We start from the raw sequence: 15616 nt of genomic DNA on the forward strand, positions 1-15616 counted from the left end.
CCCCCACTGCCGACTAGCCATCTCCTTTTCTGGGTCAGTCCCTTGTTCACGTCTCCCTCACTCTCCAGTCCCCCAGCTGGGGGACCCCCGTCCAAGCAACCTCTTCTGTGTCCTGTTCTCTTTCGGCCAGTGCAGCAGCAACCCCTTCCTCCCCTCCCTCCCCCCCCCCCCCCCCCCCCCCCCGTTAGATCCCCGTCTAGCTTTTTTGCTCCCCCCATATCCCTCCCGTAAGTCAGCTGACACCTGCTGACCCCGGCTTCCCCCGCCATCCCTTTGATCCCCCCGGGTGGGAATCTCCCAATCAATGTACATTTCTTTGTTCCCCTTCCCGCCTTTCTTGCTGCGCGCGGGAAAGACAACCCCGCGCTTTCCAAAGCCTGCCCCGCCCCCCCATGGCGCAGCTCCTGTCGTGGCCTTGTCCCTCTCCCCCAGCCCATATAGCATTTCCTGCGCGTGGTTGACCCCCTATGTACAACAACCATCATACTTCAACCCTCAAACACCCCCCTCCCACACAAACCCTCAATTCGAGTCCAATTTTTCAGCTAGTATAAAGGTCCACGCGTCTTCGGGCGTTTCGAAGTAATAGTGTTGGCCATTATGTGTAACCCACAGTCGCGCTGGCTGCAACATTCCAAATTTCACTCCTTTCCGATGCAGCACCGCTTTGGCCCGGTTGAAACCCGCTCTCCGCTTAGCGACCTCCGCGCTCCAGTCCGGGTATATTCTGATCTCCGCATTGTCCCACTTGCTGCTCTGTTCCTTTATGGCCCATTTCAGGACCCTCTCTCTGTCCGTAAACCGGTGAAATCTCACCACCATCGCCCTTGGCAACTCTTTTGCCTTGGGCTTCCTTGCTAGCACTCGGTGCGCCCCATCCAGCTCCAGCAATCCCGGGGGGGCCTCCGCACCCATCAGCGTCCCGATCATTGTGCCCGCATATGCCGCGGCATCGGCCCCCTCCACTCCTTCTGGTAGACCCAGGATCCTCAAGTTGTTTCTCCTTGATCTGTTCTCCAGGTCTTCGAGTCTTCCCGCCCACGTCTTGTGCAGCGCCTCATGCCGCTCCACTCTCTCCGCCAGGCCCACGAGCTCGTCGTCGTTCTCACTCACTTTTTCCTGGATCTCCTGGATCTTCACCTCTTGGGCTTTCTGGGTTGCTCCAAGTTTTTCAATCATTGCCAGTATAGGCGCCACCATCTCCTTACGCAGCTCCTCGAAGCAGCACTTGATGAACTCTTTCATCTCCTCTCTGTCCGTGGGCGCCGCCATTTTTCTTTTTTCTTCTTCTCCCGCTGCTCCAGGGCCGCTTTTTTCGCCGTTTCGCTGCGGGTCCGATCCATGCAGGTTAGTAGGGGACCTTTCTCCTTCCTTCCCCATGGGTTGGTTTTTCAAAAAAGTGCCGTTGGGGCTCCGTTAGCGGGTCCAAAAGTCCGTTTTCGCAGGAGATGCCGAATCGCGCGGCTTAGCTCCGCATCGCCGCAACCCGGAAGTCTCCATCTCCCTTTTCACACTCTCCTCAGTCACTGGACCCTGTACTGTGGCCCTTTTTGATTTTTGACACTGGCTTCTCTGCCTTACACTTTCCCCCTAAACTGCTTTTTGTTTCTGGCCCCGTTTTACTTCCCTCCGACTTCCTGCATCGGTTCCCATCCACCTGCCACATTAGTTTAAACCCTCCCCAACAGCACTAGCAAACAACCCACTAGGACAGCGGTTCCAGTCCTGCCTAGGTGCAGACCGTCCGGTTTGTACTGGTCCCACCTCCCCCAGAACTGGTTCCAATGCCCCAGGAATTTGAATCCCTCCCTCTTGCACCATCTCTCGAGCCACGCTTTCATCCTGTCTACCATGACATTACTACTCTGACTAGGTCGTGGCACTAGTAGCAATCCTGAGATTACTACCTTTGAGGTCCTACTTTTTAGTTTAACTCCTAACTCCCTGAATTCAGCTTGTAGGACCTCATCCCGTTTTTTACCTATATCGTTGGTGCCTATGTGCACCACGACAGCTGGCTGTTTACCTTCCACCCCCTCCCCCACCCCCAGAATGTCCTGCAGCCGCTCCGAGACATCCTTGACCCTTGCACCAGGGAGGCAACATACCATCCTGGAGTCTCGATTGCGTCCGCAGAACCGCCTGTCTATTCCCCTTATGATTGAGTCGCCTATCACTATAGCCCTGCCATTCTTCTTCCTGCCCTCCTGCTCAACAGAGCCAGCCACGGTGCCATGAACCTGGCTGCTGCTGCCTTCCCCTGATGAACCAACTCCCTCAACATTATCCAAAACGGTATACCTGTTTTGCAGGAAGATAACCGCAGGGGACACCCGCACTGCCTTCCTACTCTTGCTCTGTATTTTAGTCACCCATTTTCTATCTCCCTCAGTAATTTTCACCTGCGGTCTTATGGAGTGTGCATGATAGCTACATCATGGGGCAGTCCACGACCACTATGAGGACCACCCCAGGATGGTCGGTTGGCTCTTGGTGGATAAAAGGTACCCGCTGAGGACCTGGCTAATGACGGCAGTACGGAGGCTGGTGACCGATGCAGAGTCCTGACACAAGGAGGCCAATGTGGCCATCCGGTCTGCCGTTGAGCGGTGCATCGGACCCCTCAAAATGCAGTTCCGATGCCTCGACCACTCTGGTGGTGCACTGCAGTACACCTGCCAAAGAGACACCTGCTTTGTGGTGGTCTGATGCATCCTTCACAACCTGGCACAGCTGCGCATCAGCGTGCTGGAGGTGGAGTGGGAGCCATATGTACCCACCTCCGAGAAGGAGGACGGGGACCAGGAGGTGCTGGAGGACAAGTCCCGGGAGAACCCGCAGGACCAGGTGGAGGTTGGAGTACAGGTGGGAGCAGCGAGAGTCCGGCAAGCCTGGAGGGCCGGTGAGGACTTCACCCTTGCCCGCTTCACATAGTTTGTAGCGTCTTTCGTCAGTCCCCCTCCTCCCAACTCCCACTACTCCGCTTCCCGCCCGGCCCCCGTCCATCTGTCTTCCCCCCCCCCACCCCATTCCCAGAGTTTGTGTAACACCACTCCAGGTGACCTGCAGGGAGCAGTGCTCTGGTACTCCTCATTTCAATGCCATTGTCTGACCCCTGCCTGTCTGCTGAGTGCTCGTTCACACACATCGCCAGTTCAGCTCAGGATGGAGGGGTAGCTGGATCTATTAGCCCTGGTGGCTCTCCTATGCATCACAGTGTTAGATGCCCTCGGTGATGCTCCTCAGTGTCTGGGACAAGCTCTGAAGCACCCCGGTAATGACTGGGACATGTGCCCCAGTGACCGGTACATGCTCTGCACTGCCTCGGCTATGCCCACCTGAAACTGGGACATGCTCCAAAGTGCCTCATCAAGGTCCACCTGGTACTGCGTGATGTCCCCCAGTGACTGAGACAGGCTGTCGAGCCGCTCAGCCATGGCCATCACCGACTGAACCCACCTTGGACACCTCCACTCATGCTGCCGACGTTGTGCACCAGGCTCTCCACTGCGGTTACCACCCTAAAAGTGTTGGCCTTGGTAGCACGCATTGCCAATGCTATCTCCTGCGCCTGTAGCCTCTGGGACTCCTCCAATCAGCTATGAACCTTCTGGAGTGTCACTGACATCTCCCTCTGAATCTCATAGCCGCATCCCATTGTCTGCATAAGCTCCGGTAAACCTGTTCCAGAGGTTCAGCATCTGACTGGGACCCAGCTAGGTCCTGGGATCCAGCAGACCTCGGGGAGGTTGGGGAGGAGGCTTGAGGAGATGCCCGTATAGGAGCGGAGGTAGAGTATGGGAGGGAAAGGGTGTATGCAGGTGCAGAGTATGGGGGGGTGGGGATGGGGAGAATGGAGGGGATGGGAAATATGGGAGGGGGTCGGGGGTCTGGTGCAAACTCATCTGAGCGGTCCGGTTGAGATTTGATGACCCTCTTGTGGGACTGTGTGCCAGGCCTCACTGCCACTTCCTCCCAAAAGGCACTGGCTACCCTGTAGCTTACCTTCCGAGACCCTCGGGAGAATTATTTTCATCATTGGGGAACTGAACTCAGAGGTCAGGCCACCATTTTGAAAGAGTGCCCCGATCTCGAAGTGAGCTTGTGGGTCCCCCACACTTCCCACCCGTGGGCAATGTCACTCCCCACACACATGGGTATTACGCCGCAACCTCCCAAGTGAGTCTTCTCCCCCCCCCCCTCTATAGGGTCCCTGGCTCCCACACCTCTTCAGGCCCTCCCATGCCCCCTAACAGCCCCCCCCCCCTTCAAACACCCCACCCATCACATCCTCCAACCTCCCAAGTGGCCCCTTCTTACCTGCCCTCCCAGCTCTCCATGGCCCCCTCCATCCTCCTTGCATGGGCATGCCCCCACCCTTGGTCCCTGACCCTTGGCAGTGCCACCCTGGTACCTGGACACCATTGCACTGGCACACTGGCAGTGCTCCAGCCAGCTTTGTAGTGCCTGGGCACCTTGGTAGTGCCAGGGCAGCAGTGCCAAGGTGATCGCATTCCAGGGAGCCACCCTGCGCTGTCCCTAACCACCCAGGGGGCTCCGATGGCCTGAGAGACACTCACGGGTGCCATTCCGCCTGGTTCATGTTTGTGGACCAGTACTGAATGGCGCCCGGTTGGGGCCTCCCGATCCCCAGTGAGCTCGCTGAAGTTGGTTTAAAACCGACTTAAGCGAGCACAGCTTGGTCACGCACATTATGGGCTGGATCCTGATCCCAATGCCTCGCGAGACCTGGTACATCTGGCTGCTAGGAAACCTGCGGGAGGCTTCACCAGGCATCTCCTGTTTGAACACAACCTGGCTGGTAGATTGTGCTCAGGGACTTAGCACAGTGGTTAGCACTATTGTTTCACAGCGCCAGGGACCCTGTGTTCAATTCCCGGCTTGGATCACTATCTGTGCAGAGTCTGCAAGTTCTCCCTGTGTATGCCTGGGTTTCCTTCGGGCGCTCCAGTTTCCTCCCACAAGTCCCGAAAGACATGTTGTTAGGTGAATTGGACATTCAGAATTCTCCCTCAGTGTACCCGAATAGGAGCCGGAGTGTGGCCAATAGGGGATTGTCACAGTACGTCATTGCAATGTTAATGTAAGCCTATTTGTGACACTAATAAAGATAATTCTTACTTTCATGGAGGGTCCTGGGGAATAGCAGAATTGCCCATCAGAAGTTCAAACTTCCCAAGCAATTCCCATTGAGGTCAGCAAGTTGGAACTTAAATTTTTCACACACGTGGGATTGGCTGATTGAATCAAAAAGCATGTTACTTCTGTTATTCATACCAGGAAAAGTATAGACTCAACCAATCTGTGTCTGCAAAACCCAAAGCAAAACATCTGCTGTTGGATGTGATCCCGTAATTGGACAGCACTTGCTGAACAATGCTGAGTGTGCTGAAAACTACACTAACAGCCAATTTAAGATAATCAGTAAAGTTTGTAAAGTGACTCAATTACACTTGCTATGAGAGACAAACATTCATCTGGACACGTTTGCTGCAAACAAAAGGAATATGTTCAAGCCTTGCACCTTTTTTTTGGACTACCTAGAAGCTTGGCGTGCCTGAGGTTCCCCGTTGCTTTCTCCATGGTAATGCCTCGGCAAAGCAAATTTGATTTGCCAACCAAATCCTCTAGTATAAATTATCATGATTGTCTGAAGTTTGACATTCTTGTGCTTGTCCTGATAAGTGCAAGATGAAAAGCTTCAGCAACATATCCCTCCATATGGCAAAATACAAGTTCTACACTACCAACCTTAAAATTAGAGCTCAGAGAATCAGGGATGATGTCAGGAAGCAATTCCTGACACAGAAGGTAGTGGAATTCTGGAACTCCACCCCCCCAAAAAAAGATTTTTTTGTAACTAGGGCTTGGATTTTCCATTTCAATTCCACCCACTACTGCTGCTGGCGAGGATGGAAAATGTGATGCTCAGCCAAATCTTCCGTTCACTGCAGCGAAACCCCGCCTCTGTGAAAGGACCAAAATCCTGCCCTAGATCAATTTAATGTTTTGAAACCGGATTGGCAGGTATTTGTTAGGCAAGTGTATTAAAGGTAATGGAACCAAGATGATTGGTTGGAGTTAAGAAAAAGATCAACCTTGATCAAAATCAGTGATGAGCAGGCTCAAGGTGTTGAATATTCCAACATGGCACTGCTGATTTTTATATACATAATATATATATAAAACACACACATGCACACACGATCCATACTCACTTCAACTCAGTGGGTCAGCCAGATACAAAGCAGCATTTATTGGAAGCACTGTGTACCAGTGTGCAATGCCAAGAAAATGTAGGATGTCGAAAAAAGGGAGTGCGCCAACAGGAGAAATGGACCTGTGCTCCTCTCCTCTACTTCCTAACTGCTCAATCAGAACAGCATTTGGTGGAGACCGAAATACACTTTTATTTCCAAACTATGTAGTTCCTATTCTCAAAGAAACAGGATCACCTGACCAAAACAATGGTCCTTGCACATCATTTTTGATCAGTCTGCCTGCTTAATTATCATGGAATCAACACTCCAAGTTGATGCTTGTTCATATCCATAAAATGCTGACCAATTAATTACTGAAACCATTTAATACCATATATTTACATACCTCAAGCTTTTCAAGCACTGTCCCAGTGATTTAATCTTGTGAATCCATTAGTCACGATCTCTGAAGCAAGCCACACTTTAATCCCTTTCCCGTTCCTGCTGATTTTATGTTTGATTAGTTTCCTGATTTAATTGTTTATGCTTCCTGGCTTTTCATTATGTATAACACATTTAACTGTAAAAATAACTCTTTGCTGTGGACAGTGAATGATTCGTTACACCATATCGGTTTATGGACACAATCCTTCTTTAATTGATTCTGACTAAACATACTGGGAGGAACCTTACCATATTTTTTCGAAGTGTCGGTTCTCGTGGGAAAACAGGGGAGAATCCCGTCGTCGACGCTGACGGGAGAACTCACCGTGTATTCCACCTCTTTAACACAATTTATTTCTTCCACGTGAATCGTGTCACACTCATGGTGACTTGCCTTTTACACGCTGACCCTGGGAAACTTTGAACTCTACAATCAGTAGACTCTCCTTTTAAACGCCTCTCCAGCACTTGTTCCAAGTCCAGTCAGGGGGGATGGCTGCCAGAAAGACTGCACCATGTTTTACAGAGGGAGCCCTCAGCAAACCTCTTAATGGGTTCGAGCAAAGGTAGGAAACTCTCCACCCACGACCAGGCAGACATTCAACCAGCAAAGTGACCAACCCTGTGTGGGTAGCTATAACTGCGATTGTCAGCACCAGCTCACTCAAAAAGAGGGACAGAGCTGCAGTGTCGCAAGAAAATGAATGAACTTTGTGCAGCCATAGTGAGCACGCTTCCTCATGTCTCCCTCAGCATCCCTCTTCACCTCCACGGTGGTCTCACTCTCACCCACCTCGTGGTGCAATAACACTAGTCATGCGCCCACCCCCCGCCCCCGCACAATAGATCCAGTGCCCCTCACATGCCTGCTCCAACTCACCTCCCATGCCTGCCACACTTCATCTCTATCTGATGTGGCACGACTTCTGCCTACATTCTTCCCATCTGTCTCATTGAAGGACAAACTCGAGCACAAGAAGTTTGAGCAGGCAGAGCCAGCTGGAGTGATGCCAGAGCTCAAGACCCTAGCCCAATTTGAAGAATGAGCCCATGGGTTTGCTGGCAAGGAGCAGGACCGTTCCTGTGTAGAGGGCGAGGTCGGGGCCAAAGACACAAATGAGAACCCCTCAACATATCCATTGCGCACGTTTCACGTGGGTGAACTTTCTCCTATCAGTATTCCCCTTCCCTGCAATAATGTAATCTCCCTTCCAGTGCAGGTCGATCAGCAGACCTGCCCAGATCATTCTTGCAACCCCAGGGCACCACAGATCCAAGATGCTCCGAGTCAGACATCTTGGAGACCAGCATTGAAGAGTCTTCCCACCAATCACCCACGCCTCCATCAGCGCAGATGCTTGCACCTCGTGGGATTAATTAGACAAGCTTCTGGGTCACTCACTGGTGAACACCTCACACCTGATGATCCACAGCAAGTAGAGACAGGGACGCCCCAGGAATCTGGCACTCAGAGGGATGCTGCAACCCAGGAAACTGCTGAGCCCCTGTCTGATGACATGCCACTGGGTACGGTTGTCTCAGAGCTGCTGGAGCTGCGAAGGGGGAGTCGCAAGCATCAGGAAGGGATGACAGTATCCCTCTTTGGACTCCAAGGAGATAGTGCCGTCAATCCGATGAAACGAGGTCAACACTGCTACGGAGGGTGGAGTCAACAGTGGAAACCTTGGCACAGGATGTACACTCCATCATGAGGATGTCTGCCCCATGGTTCGGCTCATGACCTCCATGGCTGAGGGCATGAGCTCCATGGCGCAGGCACTGGCGGGAATCCAAGAGCGTCAGGACCGGGGTGACCGGACTTCTGGATCACACTCCTGATGCCCCTCTGTCCCATGGAGGACCCCAAGAACTCTGAGACATCCGAAGGGAAGGGATCTGCAGGAGCACTGCACAGGGCCTTCCACTCAGGAGACCCTGGGGGTGTCCAGCCCATCTGTCACACCCCTTCTTGTGAGAGAAACACCTGCAGACCTGCACACTGAGGAGCGCAGCACTTCAGTACCTTTGCTGCCCAGGGGACTCCCGCCAAGGTCATTTCAGGCAACAGAATTTGGAAGCCAGCAGGCCGCCAGAAACAGGCTCAGGATCCTGGGGATACATCTAGACTTGGCAAGAGGGTGAGGAAGACTAATGAACGATAGGCACCTGCTGAGCACGAGCGAACCAAGGCACCCTTAGAAAAAATACACCATCATAATAACTAACTAGCATTAAAAATCAGTCTGCTCACCCATAAAGAGCCCCCAAGCTATCATGTCATGGTGCCATGCTCCACAAGCCCCTGAGCTAACTCGGCGCTTCCTCCTTGTGCAGTGTGAGAATGACAGTGCAGTGTCTCTCCTACCTCTCACACGATGTAGTAATACTACATTGTTCCTAGTGCAACACCCCACTCCCCCCACCCCCACCCCACCCAACCGCTCATCAAGGGAAGGTTCCCCCCCCCATCACACCAAAATTCAGGCCTCTCATATCTGCCAGACTTTTCTAGCTATGATGATGCCATTGGCTGAAACCGTGTCAGAGTCTGTCCAGCTCATCAAGAGCTGGAGAAACACATTAGGACACCTGACATCAGTGGAGGCAGTAGCAGCTGAGATGTATTATTCTGCCTCTCTGGCCTAAAATTACCCTGTTCACTGGCAGGTCTCATTCAGCTCCCTGCCAGCCAGGAGTCAGACATTTCGCAGAGGTTAAGATAAGCATCACTCTGCCCTCACTGCAAGTCATCATTATTCTTCTGCACCTTCCGGCAGCCTACCCATGACTGGAGCGACCATTTAAATGACCTCTCGCAGGCCCCACAGCAGTGAGAAGAAGTGAGACACAATGTTGGGGAGGTTTTCACAGCCTGATCCTGGTCATCACCAAGCTGAGAGTCAATGAGAGCGCCCCTAGCCCTGTGCCCCATGTGGGCACTGGCCTCCCCTGAGATCTTTCATCCTCCTCCTGCGCGAGTTACCTGTCACTGCCCTCCTTGACATCCTCCCCATCAGAGAATGTGTGGCACTTCTCCACCTCCTGGTTCAGCTGCTTGCCCCGCCGCAGTGCCCAGTTGTGCAGAGCGCAGCAGATCATTATGATATGGGATGTCATCTGAGGACTGTAATGGAGGGCTCCCCCTAACCGGAGATGGCTAGCATGGGCTCAAAATTCTATCCAGCGTTGTCAACACCGGTTGGATGTGTTTCTGAAGCTTTCATCACATTGCATCTCACTTTCAATCTCCCTGCAGCCATGATTCCCACCATTGGTTGCCTGTTATGAGCATCACCATGATGCCTAGTCTTCCCACTCCAGTCAAAATCTGATCAGAATATTCATTACCCTATTACCTAGAATTATATAGAATATATAACACTGAAGGAGGCTATTCAGTCCAACCAGTCCACACTGGGATTTATATGCTACCTTCCTCACCTAACTGGCAGCTGAACCCTCTCTCATTCTGCATTATTTGTTTATCTTGCTTCCCTTAAATTCAGCTGCACTATTTGTCTTGTCCACTCCTTATGGTAGCAAGTTCTACAGTCTCACCACTCTGGGTCAAGAAACTTAGGGCGGAATTCTCTAGAGAGGTTTCTAAGTGTGGTAACAAGCGGGAATTGCCGCACGCTTCCCGGCGCTTGGCCCAGCGAGGCCGGCAACACTATTCAACGTTAATTGATCCACTTAACGAAGCCTCACCGGCTTCTCGCCGCAAATGAAGGCTCGCCAGCTGATTCGCCAGGACTGCACTCGCCAGCCCCCCGTTAATAAGTTCGAGCAGCACTTAAGCAACACTTGCTCAGCCAATCCCAGACAGCTCACAACAATGGCGCCAAGGAGACCAGCCCCAAGATTTGGGGATGCTGACCTGGGGAGGCTTCTCGATGAAGTGGAGGCCATGAGAGATGTCCTATTACCCTGAGGTTCCTGGAGGATTAGCCGTAGGGCAGCTAGTGCTGCCTGGGATGAGATGGCGATGGCTGTGAGCGCCGGGAGTGTGATCCAGTGCCGAAAAAAGGTCAGAGACCTACACCGAGCAGCACTGGGTAGACACCAATGACCCTCCCTTCCCCCCAGATCTTTCCACTCCCACACGAGCATCCACCCACTAAACTCTCCATGTGCCCCCCAACTCTCCATGCCACCCCCAACTCTCCCTTCAACCCCACGGTGCGTATACCCCCTTCACCCCCCCCAATCCTTCCTCCACCCCCTCCCCCTTAAACTCCTCCTCCCCCTCCTTCACACCCCCCTCCCCTTCCACCACCATGAACTACGCATGTAGTTGCCATTGGACCCATCAAGTCTGCACCGGCCCTTGGAAAGAGCAACCAAGCCCACACCCCCACCCTCTCCCCATAACCCAGTCTAACATTTTTGGACACTAAGGGCAATTTAGCATGGCAGATCCACCTAACCTGCACATCTGTGGACTGTGGCAGGAAACCAGAGCACCCGATGGAAAACCATGCAGACACGGGGAGAATGTGCAGACTCTGCACAGGCAGTGACCTACGTCGGGAATCAAACCTGGGATCCTGGAGCTGTGTAGCAACAGTGCTAACCACTGTGCTTCTGTGCCGCCCTAATGATGCCCTCTCTGTGTCTCCTCAGGAAAAGCTCTCCCACAATTATCTGGTCGTGAGCCGGACATAAGAATCCTCACCTTCTTCGAGGAGCAGGCTCTGGAGGTGACTGGTGTTACCGAAGACAGAGCGGTCACCAACGCGGAGGCTGGCATATGCCGCAGATGTGAGGAACCATCGGGGTTCACCAGGAGGACCTGTCAAACGGGCGTTGTTATTGCCTTACTGACTGACCCATCCCGCCCACTGACCACATGTCCATTCTCCTGCAGGTCCTCCAGCCGACACCCAAACCGGGCGGCACCCTCACCAGCCTCCCAGCAGACCTTTTCGGAGAAGAGCTCCGAGGATGCCACCGTCATGGCACAGCTGTCATCCCCACCCTTCACCAGCACAGATATACACACCTCGGTGGGAAATGTCAGTGGTCAGGCTTCTGGGGCACAATCTGGTGAGCACCACACTGCTGCTGATGTACATCATCTGGAGGCAGGAGCCCCAGGCGAGACAGCAGTCAGAGGGCTGCCAGATCCCAGGACCCAGCTGGGTCCCAGCCTGATGCCGAGCCTGTGGAACAGGGTTACGCGGAGACGTAAGGGAGTGCCCGGGACATTCAGAGGGAGATGTCTGTGATACTCCAGCTTGGAGAAGTCCCAGAGGCTATGGGCGCAGGAGATGCAGCAATGCATGGCACTGAGGCCAACACTGCTAGGATGGCGACCGCAGTGGAGAGCCTGGTGCACGGTTGACACCATTAGTGAAGGTGTCCAAGACGCGCAGCCGGTGACGGCTGAGGCTGAAAGCCTCAACAGAATGTCCGTCTCGCTGGGGGATGTCACCCAGGCTGACCTTGATGAGGTTCTGCGGGACATGTCCCCCTCTCTGATGGGCATGGCCAAGGCGCTGCGGAGCTTGTCACAATCACAGGTGGGTATTGCCGAGGTGCTGCAGAGCATGTCCCCGTTGCTGAGGAGCATCGCCGAGGGCGTCAACAGGATGTGAGGACCATGGGGAACCACTAGGGCTGGCAGAGCCAGATGATGCAGGGGCTCGAACTAGCTACCCCTCCATCCAAAGTTGGCGAGAGACAAATATTAAGGAGGGTCTGGGCCCTAAGTTTTGGAATTTCCTGAAAAAACCTCGCTATCTCTTCTGCTTATTTGTCTCTCGCCAAATTTTTAGTCACCTGTCTTTGTATTCTCTTCCTTGGTTTGGTGTAAATTTCTGTCTTCTTCCACTCTTGTAAAAGCACTTGGATGTTTTAGTACTTTGAAGGTCATGTAGAGGACGGCACAGTGGTGTAGTGGTTAACACTGCTGCCTCATGGCGCTGAGGACCCAGGTTCAACCCCAGCCTAGGATCACTGGCTGTGTGGAGTTTGCACATTCTCCCCGTGTCTGCGTGGGTCTCACTCCCACAAACCCAAAGAGATGTGCAGGGTAGGTGAATTGGTCACGCTAAATTGCCCTCTAATTGGGGAAAAAAATGAATCGGGTACTCTAAATTTTTTTTAAAAGGTCAAGTAGAAATATAAGTTGTTGTTGGTGTGCCCTACCAAAGTGTAATTCTATTTTGCATTTTAGTTTAGGTAGAAGCATCAGTTAGCTGAAACAATATGTGATTTCTGTTGCTATTTCCATGCCCCATTCCCCATCTCCATCCCACAAAATATGACACAGTGTATGGAAAGGCTCAGTAAACCAAGGTCCAGCACACTAAGAAAACAAAAAGGAACGGTCAATGGAGAATTAAAGGTGCTATATTTAAATGCACGCAGTATACGGAACAAGGTAGATGAGCTTGTGGCCCAGATTGTGACTGGCAGGTATGATGTGGTAGGCATCACAGAGACGTGGTTGCAGGGGGTTCAGGACTGGCATTTAAACATCCAGGGATTCACAACCTATCGAAAAGACAGAGAGGTGGGCAGAGGGGGCGGGGTTGCCTTGTTAATTAGGAATGAAATTAAATCAATAGCACTAAACGACATAGGGTCAGGTGATGTGGAGTCTGTGTGGGTAGAGTTGAGGAACCACAAAGGCAAAAAAACCATAATGGGAGTTATGTACAGGCCTCCTAACAGTGGTCAGGACCAGGGGCACAAAATGGACCACGAAACAGAAAGTGCATGTCAGAAAGGCAAGGTCACAGTGATCATGGGGGACTTCAATATGCAGGTGGACTGGGTAAATAATGCTGCCAGTGGACCCAAGGAAAGGGAATTCATTGAATGTTTACAGGAGGGCTTTTTGGAACAGCTTGTGATGGAGCCCACGAGGGAACAGGCCATTCTGGACTTAGTGTTATGTAATGAGCCAGACTTGATTAAAGATCTTAAAGTAAGGGAACACTTAGGAGGCAGTGATCATAATATGGTAGAATTCAATCTCCAATTTGAAAGAAAGAAGGTAGAATCAGATGTAAAGGTGTTACAGTTAAATAAAGGTAACTACAGGGGCATGAGGGAAGAACTGACGCATATCGACTGGGAGCAGAGCCTAGTGGGAAAGACAGTAGAACAGTAATGGCAGGAGTTTCTGGGAGTAATTGAGGGCACAGTACAGAGGTTCATCCCAAAGAAAAGAAAGATTATCAGAGGGGGGATTAGGCAGCCATGGCTAACAAAGGAAGTTAGGGAATGCATCAAAGCAAAAGAGAAAGCCTATAATGTGGCAAAGAGTAGTGGGAAGTTAGAAGATTGGGAAGGCTGCAAAAACAAACAGAGGATAACAAAGAGAGAAATAAGGAAAGAGAGGATCAATTATGAAGGTAGGCTAGCCAGTAACATTAGGAACGATAGTAAAAGTTTCTTGAAATACATTAAAAACAAACGGGAGGCAAAAGTAGACATTGGGCCGCTCCAAAATGACGCTGGTAATCTAGTGATGGGAGACAAGGAAATAGCTGAGGTACTAAATAAGTACTTTGCGTCAGTCTTCACAGTAGAAGACATGAGTAATATCCCAACAATTCAGGAGAGTCAGGGGGCAGAGTTGAATATGGTGGCCATCACAAAGGAGAAAGTGCTAGAGAAACTAAGAGGTCTAAAAATTGATAAATCTCCGGGCCCAGATGGGCTACATCCTAGAGTTCTAAAGGAAATAGATGAAGAAATAGTGGAGGCGTTAGTTATGATCTTTCAAAAGTCACTGGAGTCAGGGAAAGTCCCAGAGGATTGGAAAATCGCTGTTGTAACCCCCCTGTTCAAGAAGGGAACAAGGAAAAAGATGGAAAATTATAGGCCAATTAGCCTAACCTTGGTTGTGGGCAAGATTCTAGAATCCATTGTTAAGGATGAGATTTCTAAATTCTTGGAAGTGCAGGGTCGGATTAGGACAAGTCAGCATGGATTTAGTAAGGGGAGGTCGTGCCTGACAAACCTGTTAGAGTTCTTTGAAGAGATAACAAATAGGTTAGACCAAGGAGAGCCAATGGATGTTATCTATCTTGACTTCCAAAAGGCCTTTGATAAGGTGCCTCACGGGAGACTGCTGAGTAAAATAAGGGCCCATGGTATTCGAGGCAAGGTATTAACATGGATTGACGATTGGCTGTCAGGCAGAAGGCAGAGAGTTGGGATAAAAGGTTCTTTTTTGGAATGGCAACCGGTGGCGAGTGCTGTCCCGCAGGGTTCAGTGTTGGGGCCACAGCTGTTCTCTTTATATATTAACGATCTAGATGACGGGACTGGGGGCATTCTGGCTAAGTTTGCCGATGATATAAAGATAGGTGGAGGGGCAGGTAGTATGGAGAAGGTGGGGAGGCTGCAGAAAGATTTAGACAGTTTAGGAGAGTGGTCCAAGAAATGGCTGATGAAATTCAACATGGGCAAGTGCGAGGTCTTGCACTTTGGAAAAAAGAATAGAGGCATGGACTATTTTCTAAACGGTGACAAAATTCATAATGCTGAAGTGCAAAGGGACTTGGGAGTCCTAGTCCAGGATTCTCTAACGGTAAACTTGCAGGTTGAGTCCATAATTAAGAAAGCAAATGCAATGTTGTCATTTATCTCAAGAGGCTTGGAATATAAAAGCAGGGATGTACTTCTGAAGCTTTATAAAGCATTAGTTAGGCCCCATTTAGAATACTGTGAGCAATTTTGGGCCCCTCACCTCAGGAAGGACATCCTGGCACTGGAGCGGGTCCAGCGGAGATTCACACGGATGATCCCAGGAATGGTAGGCCTAACATACGATGAACGTCTGAGGATCCTGGGATTATATTCATTGGAGTTTAGGAGGTTGAGGGGAGATCTAATAGAAACTTACAAGATAATGAATGGCTTAGATAGGGTGGACGTAGGGAAGTTGTTTCCATTAGCAGGGGAGACTAGGACCCGGGGGCACAGCCTTAGAA

The 15616-nt window shown here is 51.3% G+C and overlaps 1 protein-coding gene across 4 annotated transcripts in view; it reads left to right on the forward strand.

The window, feature by feature from the left end:
- disp3 (dispatched RND transporter family member 3) overlaps window positions 1-15616 on the forward strand; it is an 876012-nt gene that overhangs the window by 811166 nt on the left and 49230 nt on the right. The window lies entirely within an intron of this gene.

Source organism: Scyliorhinus torazame, chromosome 16 (genome assembly GCF_047496885.1).
Source record: "Scyliorhinus torazame isolate Kashiwa2021f chromosome 16, sScyTor2.1, whole genome shotgun sequence".
In the NCBI taxonomy this organism is placed as follows: Eukaryota; Metazoa; Chordata; class Chondrichthyes; order Carcharhiniformes; family Scyliorhinidae; genus Scyliorhinus; species Scyliorhinus torazame.